The sequence below is a fragment of the Cervus canadensis genome, chromosome 21 (genome assembly GCF_019320065.1).
Source record: "Cervus canadensis isolate Bull #8, Minnesota chromosome 21, ASM1932006v1, whole genome shotgun sequence".
Taxonomy (NCBI): Eukaryota; Metazoa; Chordata; class Mammalia; order Artiodactyla; family Cervidae; genus Cervus; species Cervus canadensis.
The window spans coordinates 36,921,385-36,935,576 of NC_057406.1; positions in this window are offsets into that span (position 1 = coordinate 36,921,385).

Genomic DNA, 14,192 nt, shown 5'->3' on the forward strand with positions numbered 1-14,192 from the left:
TCTTCTATTCCAGTTATAAATTTCCTGTTGTTTTTGATACAAAATACTCCCCAAATAATCAGCTCATCTAGTGGGGAAAACCAAAAGGCAATTAAGCAAATACATTTAAAAAAGATCTCTACAAAGAGGAAAACTTGAGATATTATTAAATGCCATTTCAACAAAAACAAATTTCCCAAAGACACAGTATAAATTTCTGTAAGATTCATGCTAAGAGGATAGCAGAGCTCCTCTTCCTACATTAGCTCCTTGGAGTAGGCCCAATGTGCTGTCTTAGACAGGAGTATATCCTTCCCACCAGAGTGGATTTCTTCAACCAGTCTCCAATGCATGACAAGGATTCTTAACCATCTGATTGGCTTACATTATATAGAACATACTGGATATTTAGCAATCCAATATGTGCTGCTGAGCAGTTTAAACATAACTACTGTGTAATGCCTCTAGCAATAATAAAAATATGGTGTTCATCTTTTCATTATGTGGAAAACTTAATTACCAATGAGTAATTTCTACTTCATGGTGCAAAGAATTAACTCATTTGGAAAAGACCCTGATGCTGGGAAAGATTGAGGGCAGGAGGCAAAGCGGAGGACAGAGGATGAGATGGTTGGATAGCATCATTGACTCAATGGACATGAGTTTGAGCCAACTCTGAAAGATAGCAATGGACAGGGATATCTGGTATGCTGCAGTCCATGGGGTCACAAAGAGTTGGACACAACTGAGCAACTGGATAACAATAATTTCTACTTTTGGCCTTCCCTGGTAGGTCAGTGGTAAAGAATCTGTCTGCCAATGCAGGAGATGCAGGTTCAGTCCCTAAGATGGGAAGATCCCCTAGAGAAGGACATGGCTACCCACTTCAGTATTCTTGCCTGGAAAATCCCATGAACAGAGGAGCCTGGTGGGCTATAGTCCATGGGGTCGCAAAAGAGTCAGACAAGACCTGGTGACTAAACAAAAACGAATTTCTGCTTTATCATATGGTCTAATATATATTATATATATAATATATATTATATATTTAATATATATCTAATTTAATTATAAGTGATCAAATCATGCAGTGGGCAAAGCCTAGGTCTCAGACCAAGCAATGTCAGGATGACCCTTTAGGATAAAGCAAAGATTCTGAGTATTGCACATGTTTGCTTGCCTTCATTAATATACGGGCTTATGGATATCAAACGAAGCAGAGGATAAATGTGTTATATTACCTCTAACATTCAAAGAGAAGTCAGACTACTGAAAGGCATTTGGGTACTACTGCTGAATTCCTTTACCTGCTTCAATCTTTGGGGAATATAGGGCTAGGAGAGTTGGACTGAGAATCATTTTGTCCAGAATGCCCATGGAGACTCGAGTTTCATGGTCTGCTGACATGGGTGACTTGTACTACCCATGAATGTTCAGCTGTTTTATTGGCAAATATATTTGCATATGGGGAAAATATAAATAGTAAACATTCCCAAATCATCAATTCTGATCTTTCCAATACAATCGATACTTATAAAAACTGGAAGTTTTACTTCAAGTGTATAAATACTGGAATAATTCAGTGAATTTTTCACTCTTCTTCCAAATATGTTATTTTGAGTAAATACAGCTTAAGGATCTTTTTGACATATTGTTGCCATGTTACCACGTGCTGTAAATGCAATAGACCAGTTAAAGACCAAGTATTAACCACAGTCATGCATTTCCTTTGTTTTATATATTTAGGTCAGACACTAAACATGGGTTTAACATATTTTCTTTGCGGTTTAATTTCCTTTGTGATTATTTCTTTTATTTAATGGGAGTGTAAAAATGTCCCAAGGACTAAAAACAAATTGCAGCTTATTTTTAACACAGGCATTAAGAGGTTCTCTGTTATTTTGCCTATGGGTCAAGATTAAACTTTCAGGATCATTTTGGGTTAAAAACGCAACAGTGAGACATTTACATTTTCTTAACAAAACATAGGGGACTATATTCACGTGGCATTCTTGCACACCCCCTTGGGCCCAAGTCTGACAACAAACAAGGAATGAGAAAACGTGGGCTCCACAGTGACTTTCAGTGTATCTCTGGTCTGCGCCTCCCTAGAGATGCCCGGAAGGCGCCTGCTTGCAGTACCACCCCGCAGCTCATAATGACTCCCGGGAGATGGGGAGGGATTCCTGGACATACAAGAAGGAAAGGCAAACGAAGTCATCAGGGCAGCACCCCAGGACCACCGTGAACTTCACAGCAGTGCACAGAGTGATGTGTATTCATCTCCTAAGTGTTAAAACTGCAAAGGGGTTTTTTCATTTCAAATTTACTATCCAGCGCATTAATGTATGTTTGCTTCTGGCACTTCATCCAGTTTATACCCCAATGGTGAACAGGTCTGTTTTAATGGTATGTGTAGTTCTCCTCTCTCAGTAATTTGTTGAAATGTTTGTTCCTTAAACAAGACAGGAGATTTTTCTGTTGTTGTTTTGACATTCACTTACCTGCCTGTTCAGTGAGTAGCAGAAATGTATTTTCTTTTACTTTGGCCTTTCTAGACACAATGTATTCATCAAATCTTGAAATGCATGCCTAATAGAATGTCCTTTGATTTTATCCAGGACTTACTATATTTAACACCTGGATAAATTTAGAGGTCTTTTGAACTAAATGAAATCACTGAGAATCTAGCAGTTACCAGACAGCTGTTAATAGTTTTAACAACTTCTTGCAGTTGCCCAGAGGGAGGAAAATGTGCTCTATTTCAGGTCCTTATATAAAATAGTGAATTACGATGGGAACAATAATTTAGCGTTAATAAAGGGGAGACCTGTTGATTTTAATAGGACTAGTATTTCAGTTAAAAAATTAAATATCTTCACTTTCTTTGCATTAAAAATGAGAGTCCTCTAATAAATAGACCCATAAAAATTAGTAATAATTTTCTATTCTTATTCTCATTATGGGTGGAAAATATATCTTGAAATGACACAGAAAAGTTTTTCTAAGAATATTTATTATTGAACAGCAAAGTGCAATTTTCCTAAAATGCACCGAAAGTTAATATTATCTTAAATTAGTGGCAAAAGTAAACAAAATACAGTAAAATTTAAGCAGTCTCTATCTTTTTCTAGGAAGGCATAGGATATTTAAGAAAAGGAGGGCAATTATTAAATAGATATTGTTCTAAACATACAAAAATATTAAAATCAGACATAAATTGATGATTTTTATTTAAATATTAATGTAATTTTCCTAAATTCTTTTTGCTTCACCAAAGGACAATATAATCCACTAACCGCTTATCTAGTTTGTTAAAGATGTGTTTTATTATGTAAACAAATAATTGGATACACACATGGTTATGCAGATTCAATTCAGAGTGTTTCAGACTAGCCATGCTGATTTTCATAAAAATATTTCCCTAAAAAATTGCTATTGGCTAACTTTGTTTTTTCATGAAACGTGTTTCTACTGCTTCCAAAGATCTGGTAATCGTTCATATAAATGAAAAAAAAAGTGTATGTTTTCCATACATGCATAAGTTGTTCCACAAACATCTGTAACGAAATTTTGAAAGTTGCTAGATTCTGAGCCAGCCCAGGTGTTCTCTACAGCATCTCTAGAACTCAGCAATTGCCTGCAGTAATTTGTTGCAACTCGTATTGGCATTTTTACGGTTATGATGAGGCAAAAGGTGATGACATCATGTACGAATGTTTCGAAGGTGTTGTGAATTCAGTGTGAAAATTCCATCAATGAGTGATTGTTCCTGAAATTGACTACATTGGTGGCCATCACATTTTGCCAACTGAAACATCTGGGCACAAGTTAGTCGTGGCACACCTTGTAAATAACTTAATTGAAATTAATTGCCAGGAGTTTGCAGTACCCTAGGTAGTTTATAAGTACCACTTCTTATTCTACCGCAATGTTTTCGGGCTTAAGGATCTTGTGTTGTCAGATTCTGTGGCAGCAGCTTGTGATGAAATTGAAAAGTGTAGAAAACTTATGAGTAAATAGCAGGACCACAGGGAAATGAAAATGCTATTTATATATAAGGAAGAAAATATTACTATCTCCTATATTTATTTTAATGTACAAAATATTTACCTCACAGAAATAATTTAAAAATTATTGTATCTAAAGCAGTTTAGCAAAAGAAGATAGTTGAATAATTGGAGTTGGGTCTCTATTTCTCCAGAAAGAAATATTTAGTATTTAGTTCATGTTGTAAATATCAAATGCTTACTGTGTTGATAAAAATACTTGAAATTATTGTAGACTAGGAGATCACATATTTGAAAAGATTAAGGGGTTGTTCTACGTAAAAATGGGGAGACTGAATAGAAAAATCTGGGTCCCACTTTTGCTGTATAGATTCTAAAGCACAACTCCAAATACTTTTCTGATTTACTCACAGTTTCATGCATCAGTTCAGTTCAGTCGCTCAGTCATATCCAACTCTTTGCAACCCCATGGACTGCAGCACACCAGGCTTCCCTGTCCATCATCAACTCCAGGTGATTACTCAAACTCTTTCCATTGAGTCAGTGATGCCATCCAACTAGCTCATCCTCTGTCAACCCCTTGTCCTCCTGCCTCCAATCTTTCCCAGCATCATGGTCTTTTCAAATGAGTCAATTCTTTGCATCACGTGACCAAAGTATTGCAGCTTCAGCTTCAACATCAGTCCTTCCAGTGAATATTCAGGACTGATTTCCTTTAGGATTGACTGGTTGGATCTCCTTGCAGAACAAGGGGTTCTCAAGAGTCTTCTCCAACACCACAGTTCAAAAGCAGAAATTCTTCAGCACTTACCTTTCTTTATGGTCCAACTCTCACATCATACATGACTACTGGAAAAACCATAGCTTTGACTAGGTGGACCTTTGTTGGCAAAGTAACGTGTCTGCTTTTTAATATGCTAAGTTGGTCACAGCTTCATGCATCATAATTAGGTAAATGTAGAGCCAGACATCCTGGAATGTGAAGTCAAGTGGGCCTTAGGAAGCATCTCTATGAACAAAGCTAGTGGAAGTGATCAAATTCCAGTTGAGCTATTTCAAATCCTAAAAGATGATGCTGTGAAAGTGCTGCACTCAATATGCCAGCAAATTTGGAAAACTCAGCAGTGGCCACAGGACAGGAAAATATCATTTTTCATTCCAATCCCAAAGAAAGGCAATGCCAAAGAATGTTCAAACTACCCCACAATTGCACTCACCTCACATGCGAGCAAAGGAATGCTCAAAATTCTCCAAGCCAGGCTTCAACAGTACATGAACTGTGAACTTCCAGATGTTCAAGCTGTATTTAGAAAAAGCAGAGGAACCAATGATCAATTGCCAACATCCACTGGATCATTGAAAAAGCAAGAGAGTTCCAGAACAACATCTATTTCTGCTTTATTGACTATGCCAAAGCCTTTGACTCTGTGGATCACAACAAACTGGAAAATTCTGAAAGAGATGGGGATACCAGACCGCCTGACCTGCCTCTTGAGAAATCTGTATGCAGGTCAGGAAGCAACAGTTAGAACTGGATATGGAACAGCAGACTCATTCCAGATTGGGAAAGGATCTGCTTATTTAACTTATATGCAGAGTACATCATGAGAAATGCTGGGCTGGATGAACCACAAGCTGGAATCAAGATTGCCAGGAGAAACATCAATAACCTCAGATATGCAGATGACACCACCTTTATGGCAGAAAGCAAAGAAGAACTAAACAGTCTCTTGATGAAAATGAAAGAGGAGAATGAAAAAGTTGGCTTAAAATTCAACATTCAGAAAACTAAGATCATGGCATCTGGTCACATCACTTCATGGCAAATAGATGGGGAAACAGTGGAAACAGTGACTGATTTTATTTTGTGGGGCTCCAAAATCACTGCAGATGGTGACTGCAGCCATGAAATTAAAAGACGCTTGCTCCTTGGAAGGAAAGTTATGACCAACTTAGACAGCATATTAGAAAGCAGAGACATTACTTTGCCAACAAAGGTCCATCTAGTCAAGGCTATGGTTTTTCCAGTGTCATGTATGGATGTGAGTTTGACTATAAATAAAACTGAGTGCCGAAGAATTGATGCTATTGAACAGTGGTGTTGGAGAAGACTCTTGAGGGTCCCTTCGATTGCAAGGAGATCCAACCAGTCCATCCTAAAGGAGATCAGTCTCGAGTGTTAATTGGAAGGACTGATGTTGAAAGCTGAAACTCCAATACTTTGGCTACCTGATGCGAGGAACTGACTCATTGGAAGAGACCCTGATGCGGGGAAAGATCCAAGGCAGGAGGAGAAGGGGACGACAGAGAATGAGCTGGTTGGATGGCATCACCGACTCAATGGACATGAGTTTGGGTAAACTCTGGGCGTTGGTGATGCACAGGGAGGCCTGGTGTGCTGCAGTCCATGGGGTTGCAAAGAGTTGGACATGACTGAGCGACTGAACTGAACTGAACCGAACCAAAAAATTACCAGGATGTTGTAATCAACAAATTTTAATGTCAACTCTTTGCTTCTTTCCTTCTTGGATACTCTTACCTTTGAATTTTTCTCTTTTTAAAAAGGTTTTGCAAATACAGAGATGTTTAAAAATATTCTGTTGATTGTTTAAAACTGACATGAAAATCCAATTAATAAACTTAAGTTTATACTTTCCTTGAAAGTGTCACAACTCATTTTTGCACAGTGCAATATAAACTCTCATAATGAGCACAATATTTCAAAATGTTTGTGAAATGTCTATTTTTAAAAATAACTTCCCTGGCTGTCCAGTGGTTAAAACTTTGCCGTCTAATGCAGGGGGTGTGGGTTCAATACCTGTTTAGGGAACTAAGATCCTACATGCTTCATGGCCAAAATAAAAAATACAGAAACAGAAAGCAGAAGCAATACTGTTACAAATTCAAGAAAGATTTTTTAAATGGTTCATATCAAAAAATCTTAAAAATATAACTGTGAAGTATGAAGAATCTTCATACTTCAATGTGTGTGTGTGTGTATATATATATATAGTTATGGCTTGACTATCAAGAAGGTTAAAGATAATTTTTTGGTTGAATCAGTAGCTATCCTGAGTTCAGGCTTTCTGGTACAACCAAATTGCTTCTCCTCTCTTTACCCATTACATTTCTTGGCTTTTGTGCTTTTATACTTGTTTCAATAATCAATTGTATCTGTGCTTTCTGTGCAGACTAGAGTAGGTGGGATTTAAATAATAAATGCTTTAGAATATCTACAGCCATTATTTGGTATTCTTTCGTATAAAATACTTGCAAAAGTCTATTTATTCTCCCTAGAGCTATGGGTATTTTATATCTGATTTTTTTCTCCCACTATAGTGAGATAATACTTTATAACAGCAGTGTGCTGCTTTGTTTTTGAGAACAGAAGCCCTTATGTCCACAAATGAGCTTTTGACATAGGAATACAACCTAGCTATTACAATAAAGGGTTTGAATTCTTTTCCTGAACTGGAAAAAAAAAAAGAATGTATCTCTATATTCATTCACAAAAGTAATCCTGGTGCTTTGTATAACAGACATATAGTTCAGGCAAAGTGAGTTAAATGTACTACCCAAACATAAGAAAGGAATCCATTTCATCTTTGCTTTTGTTAGAAACAAGCGTGGAGAGTATGGGCAAAGAAGCAGCTTTAACTTATGGTTTTAATCTTAAATGTTTGAATCCCGTAAGTTTCCTGAGGTTAATATTTTAATGGTATCAGATCAAATTAAATAAAAAGTACATAAAAGAAACGGCAGGCAATTAACAGAGCCATACAAAATCAATGATAGTTGCTTTTTAATCAGATTTACACTCAGCTGTTTTTCACTACAAATAAATGTATTTTATAATACAAATATATAAGTATTTGAAGTTCTAGGTAGAGCTGTATGATTTTAGGATATAACTTTATAATTTAAGGAATTTTAAAAGTTTTCTCTTAAGGGTCTTGCTCTTAATAACAGCTACATTTAGTAAAGCTATAAAAGAGTCAGAAGTAGAAAAAATGAGCCTGGGGTTTTGCTAAGGTGTTGCAGAATTGAGAGACATTGAAAGGTTGTTAGGATGCAGTACTGAATAGCACTAGAAATACAGCAAGTCCCCATACATGAGAACCTTTTATTTGCCAACTTTCAAAGATGTGAACGTGCATTTGAATATCCAATCAGGTAAGTTAGTTCACATGTCTGGCCTACATTGTCACATATGTGCATTCTCTACAAGTGATTGTTGTTTTGCATACTTTACTATACAGTACTGTATAGAGTACCTTAGTATAGTATCTTTATTTCAAGCCCAGGATGTCTGAAAGCAAGCATACAGCAGCAGTGATGTAGCTGGTACTGCTAAGAAGCACTAAGCGATAAAGATGGAAACAAAAGTGAAAATAATTGAGAGTGAAAAGCTAAGTGAAAAGATGGTAAACATCCCTCTGTCTTAAAACATTGAACTCCTTGCTGTGCAACAAGAGAAGCTTTATAATGAAGACCTGTTGGAATTGGAGGCTCACAGAAAGGATGAAGAGACACTAGAGGAAGAAGAAGTAATTGAAGGACCAAGAGATTCATGACACAGGAAATGGCAAGGGAATTTTCTTTACATGAGAGGGCTCTATTAAATTTTGAGGCAAAGGACCCAAACATAGAACTGTACATGAAGGTTGCAGCAGCCATTCAGAAGGCAATCTAGTTGGAAGAATCAATATTGTGAAAATGACTATATTACCAAAAGCAATCTATAGATTCAAAGCAATCCCTATCAAATTACCAATGGCATTTTTCACAGGACTAGAACAAAAATTTTCACAATTCAGATGGAACCACAAAAAACCCTGAATGGCCAAAGCAATCATCGCTGGAGGAATCAACTTTCTTGACTTCATACAATACTATAATGATATAGTCATCAAGACAGTATGCCACTGGCCAAACACAGAAATATAGGCCAATGGAATAAGATAGAAAGCCCAGAAATAAATCCATAAACCCATGGGCACCTTATCTTTGACAGAGGAGTCAAGAATATACAATGGAGAAAAGATAGTCTCTTCAATAAGTGGTGTTGGGAAAACTGGACAGCTATGTGTAAAAGAATGAAATTAAAACACTTCCTAACACCATACAAAAAGGTAAACTTTCAAAATGGATAAAAGACCTAAATATAAGACAGGAAACTATAAAACTCTTAGAGGACAACATAGGCAGAACACTCTGACATAAATCACTCAAAATCCTCTATGATCCACCTTCTAGAGTAATGGAAATAAAAACAAAAACAAACAAGTGGGACCTCATTAAACTTAAAAGCTTTTGCACAACAAAGGAAACCATAAATAAGGTGAAAAGACAACCCTCAGAATAAGAGAAAATAATAGAAAATGAAAAACTGGCAAAGGATTAATTTCCAAAGTATACAAGCAGCTTAATCAACTGAATACCAGAAAAACAACTCAGTCAAAAAGTGGGCAGAAGACCTAAACAGACATTTCTCCAAAGAAGACAGGCAGATGGCTAATAAACACATGAAAATATATTCAACATTGCTTATTATTAGAGAAATGCAAATTATAACTACAATCAGGTATCATCTCATACCAGTTGAATAGCTCATCAAAAAAGTCTACAAACAATAAATGCTGGAGAGAGTGTGGAGAAAAAGGAAATCGTCTTTCACTGTTGGAGGGAATGTAAAATGATACAGCCACTATGGAGAACAGTACCGAGAGTCCTTAAAAAACAATGAACAAAACTAACATATGACTCAGCAGTCCCACTTCTGGGCATACACCCTGAGAAAACCATTATTGAAAAAGAAACAGGTAACCCAGTGTTCACTGCAACATTAATTATAATAGCTAGGACATGGAAGCAACCTAGACGTCCACCAACAGATGAATGGATAAAGATGTGGTACGTATATACAATGAAGTATTACTTGTCATTAAAAAGAATGCATTTGAGTCCATTCTAATGAGGTGAATGAACCTAGAGCCTATTATACAGAGTGAAGTAAGTCAGAAAAACAAATATACTATATCAATGCATATATGAAATCTAGAAAGGTGGTACTGATGAAACAACTTGCAGGACAGCAATAGAGACATGGACATAAAGAATAGACTTGTGGAGGGGAGGAGCCAAGATGGTGGAGGAATAGGATGGGGAGACCATTTTCTCCCCTACAAATTCATCGAAAAAACATTTGAACGCTGAGCAAACTTCACAAAACAACTTCTGATCGCTAGCAGAAGACATCAGGCGCCCAGAAAAGCAGCCCATTGTCTTCGAAAGGAGCACGACTGAACCAGCGAACCTAAACAAGAGACCACCTTCACCCGCCTGTGTCAGGGCGGAAATTAGACACTGAAGAGACCAGCAAATAGAAGCCAAATAAACAAAGGGAACCACTTCAGAAGTGACCGGTGCAACAGATTAAAATCCCTGTAGATAACACCAACTACACCGGAAGGGGCCTATAGATATTGAGAAGTGTAAGCTGGAATGAGGAGCTATCTGAAACTGAACCGAACCCACACTGACTGCAACACTCCAGAGAAATTCCTAGATATATTTTTACTTTTTTTTTCTTTTCTTTTCTTTTTTATTTTTTCTCTTTTATTTTCTTTTAAAATTCCCTATTACTCCCCCATTACTTCTTAACTTTCATTTTCATTTTCATATATTTTTACTATTTTTTTTTAATAAGGAAAACAATTTTTTTCTTATTTTTTTCTCTTATTCTCTTTTAAAATCCTCTATTACTCTTCTATTACTCCTTAATTTTCATTTTCATTTCACTATAACCTTGCATAAAAAAAAAAAAGGAGAAGCCCTACTTTTAAGCCAAACTTCATATATATTTCTAAAATTTTTGTGTTTTTGTTTTTGTTTTTAATATTGAATTTTCAAGAGTCTAACCTCTACTCTAAATTTTTAATCTTTGTTTTTCAGTTTTTGACATCCATTTTGGACATTTAAGAATCCAATATTCAGTACCCATTTTTACTCAGGAGTGTGTTGATTACTCTATCTCACTTTTGACTCTCCATTTTCTACCTCACAACACCTCTATTTCCTCCCTTCCCCTTCTCTTCCCAATCCAATTCTGTGAATCTCTGTGGGTGTCTGGGCTACAGAGAATACTTTGGGAATAGAGAACTGTGTAGATCTGTCTCTCTCCTCTTGAGACCCCCGTTTTCTTCTCCTGCTCATCTCTATCTCCCTCCTCCCTCTCCTCTTCTTCATGTAACTCTGTGAAACTCTCTGGGTGTCCCTCACAGTGGAGAATCTTTTCACCATTAACCTAGAAGTTTTATTATCAGTGCTGTATAGTTGGAGAAGTCTTGATACTACTAGAAGAATAAAACTGAAATCCAGAGGCAGGAGACTTAAGACCCAAACCTGAGAACACCAGAAAACTCCTGACTACATGGAACATTAAGTAATAAGAGACCATCCAAAAGCCTGCATACCTACACTGAAACCAATCACCACCCAAGAGCCAGTAAGTTCCAGAGCAAGACAAACCATGCAAATTCTCCAGCAACGCAGGAACATGGCCTTGAGTGTCAACATACAGGCTGCCCAAAGTCACACCTAACACATAGACCCACCTCAAAATTCATTACTGGACACTCCATTGCACTCCAGAGAGAAGAAATCCAGTTCCATGCACCAAACCACCAACGCAAGCTTCCCTAACCAGGAAATCTTGACAAGCTAATTGTCCAACCCCACCCACCGGGTGAAACATCCACAATAAAAAGGAACTACAGCCCACCAGAATACAGAAATCCCACTCCAGACACAGCAATCTAAACAAGATGAAAAGGCAGAGAAATACCCAACAGGTAAAGGAACATGAAAAATGCCCACCAAGTCAAACAAAAGAGGAGGAGATAGGGAATCTACCTGAAAAAGAATTTAGAATAATGATAATAAAAATGATCCAAAATCTTGAAAACAAAATGGACTTACAGATAAATAGCCTGGAGACAAGATTGAGAAGATGCAAGAACTGTTTAATAAGGACCTAGAAGAAATAAAAAAGAGTCAATTAAAAACAAAAAATGCAATAAATGAGATCAAAAACACTCTGGAGGGAACCAACAGTAGAATAACGGAGACAGAAGATAGGATAAGTGAAGTAGAAGATAAAATGGTGGAAATAAATGAAGCAGAGAGGAAAAAAGAAAAAAGAATCAAAAGAAATGAGGACAACCTCAGGGACCCCTGAGTATATATGAAACACCCAAACATTTGAATCATAGGAGTCCCAGAAGAAGAAGACAAAAAGAAAGGCCATGAGAAAATATTCGAGGAGATAATAGCTGAAAACTTCCTTAAAACGGGGAAGGAAATAGTTACACAGGTCCAAGAAACCCGGAGAGTCCCAAACAGGATAAACCCAAGGTGAAACACCCCATATTTTAATATTAATCAATTTAATTTAATTTAATTTAATAAATTAAATAAATTAAACAAATTAATTTGTTAATCAAATTAACAAAGATCAAACACAAAGAACAAATATTAAATGCAGCAAGGGACAAACAACAAATAACACACAAAAGGATTCCCATAAGGATAACAGCTGATCTATCAATAGAAACCCTTCAGGTCAGAAGGGAATGGCAGGACATACTTCAAGTAATGAAAGAGAATAACCTACAACCTAGATTACTGTACCCAGCAAGGACCTCATTCAGATATGAAGGAGAATTCAAAAGCTTTACAGACAAGCAAAAGCTGAGAGAATTCAGCACCACCAAACCAGCTCTTCAACAAATGCTAAAGGATCTTCTCTGGACAGGAAACACAGAAAGGTTGTATAAATAAAAACCCAAAACAACAAAGTAAATGGCAATGGGACCATACCTATCAATAATTACCTTAAATGTAAATGGATTGAATGCCCCAACCAAAAGACAAAGACTGGCTGAATGGATACAAAAACAAGACCCCTATATATGCTGTCTACAAGAGACCCACCTCAAAACAAGGGACACATAGAGACTGAAAGTGAAGGGCTGGAAAAAATATTCCAAGCAAACGGAGACAAAAAGAAAGCAGGAGTCGCAATACTCATATCAGATAAAATAGACTTTAAAATAAAGGCTGTGAAAAGAGACAAAGAAGGACACTACATAATGATCAAAGGATCAATCCAAGAAGAAGATATAACAATTATAAATATATATGCACCCAACATAAGGAGCACCGCAATATGTAAGGCAAATGCTAAAGAGTATGAAAGAGGAAATTAATAGTAACACAATAATAGTGGGAGACTTTAATACCCCACTCACAACTATGGATAGATCAACTAAACAGAAAATGAACAAGGAAACACAAACTTTAAATGACACAATGGACCAGCTAGACCTAATGGATATCTATAGGACATTTCACCCCAAAACAATTAATTTCACCTTTTTCTCAAGAGCACACAGAACCTTCTCCAGAATAGATCATATCCTGGGCCATAAATCTAGCCTTGGGAAATTCAAAATATGGAAATCATTCCAGTCATCTTTTCTGACCACAGTGCAGTAAGATTAGATCTCAATTACAGGAAAAAAATTATTAAAAATTCAAACATATGGAGGCTAAATAACATGCTTCTGAATAACCAACAAATCACAGAAGAAATAAAAAAAGAAATAAAAATATGTATAGAAATGAATGAAAATGAAAACACAACAACCCAAAACCTATGGGACACTGTAAAAGCAGTGCTAAGGGGAAGGTTCATAGCGTTACAGGCTTACATCAAGAAACAAGAAAAAAGTCAAATGAATAACCTAACTCTACATCTAAAGCAACTAGAGAAGGAAGAAATGACGAACCTCAGGGTTAGTAGAAGGAAAGAAATCTTAAAAATTAGGGCAGAAATAAATGCAAAAGAAACTAAAGAGACCATAGCAAAAATCAACAAAGCTAAAAGCTGGTTTTTTGAAAAGATAAACAAAATTGACAAACCGTTAGCAAGACTCAATAAGAAACAGGGGGAGAAGAACCAAATCAACAAAATTAGAAATGAAAATGGAGAGATCACAACAGACAACACTGAAATACAAAGGATTCTAAGAGACTACTACCAGCAGCTCTATGCCAATAAAATGGACAATTTGGATGAAATGGACAAATTCTTAGAAAATTATAACTTTCTAAAACTGAACCAGGAAGAAATAGAAGATC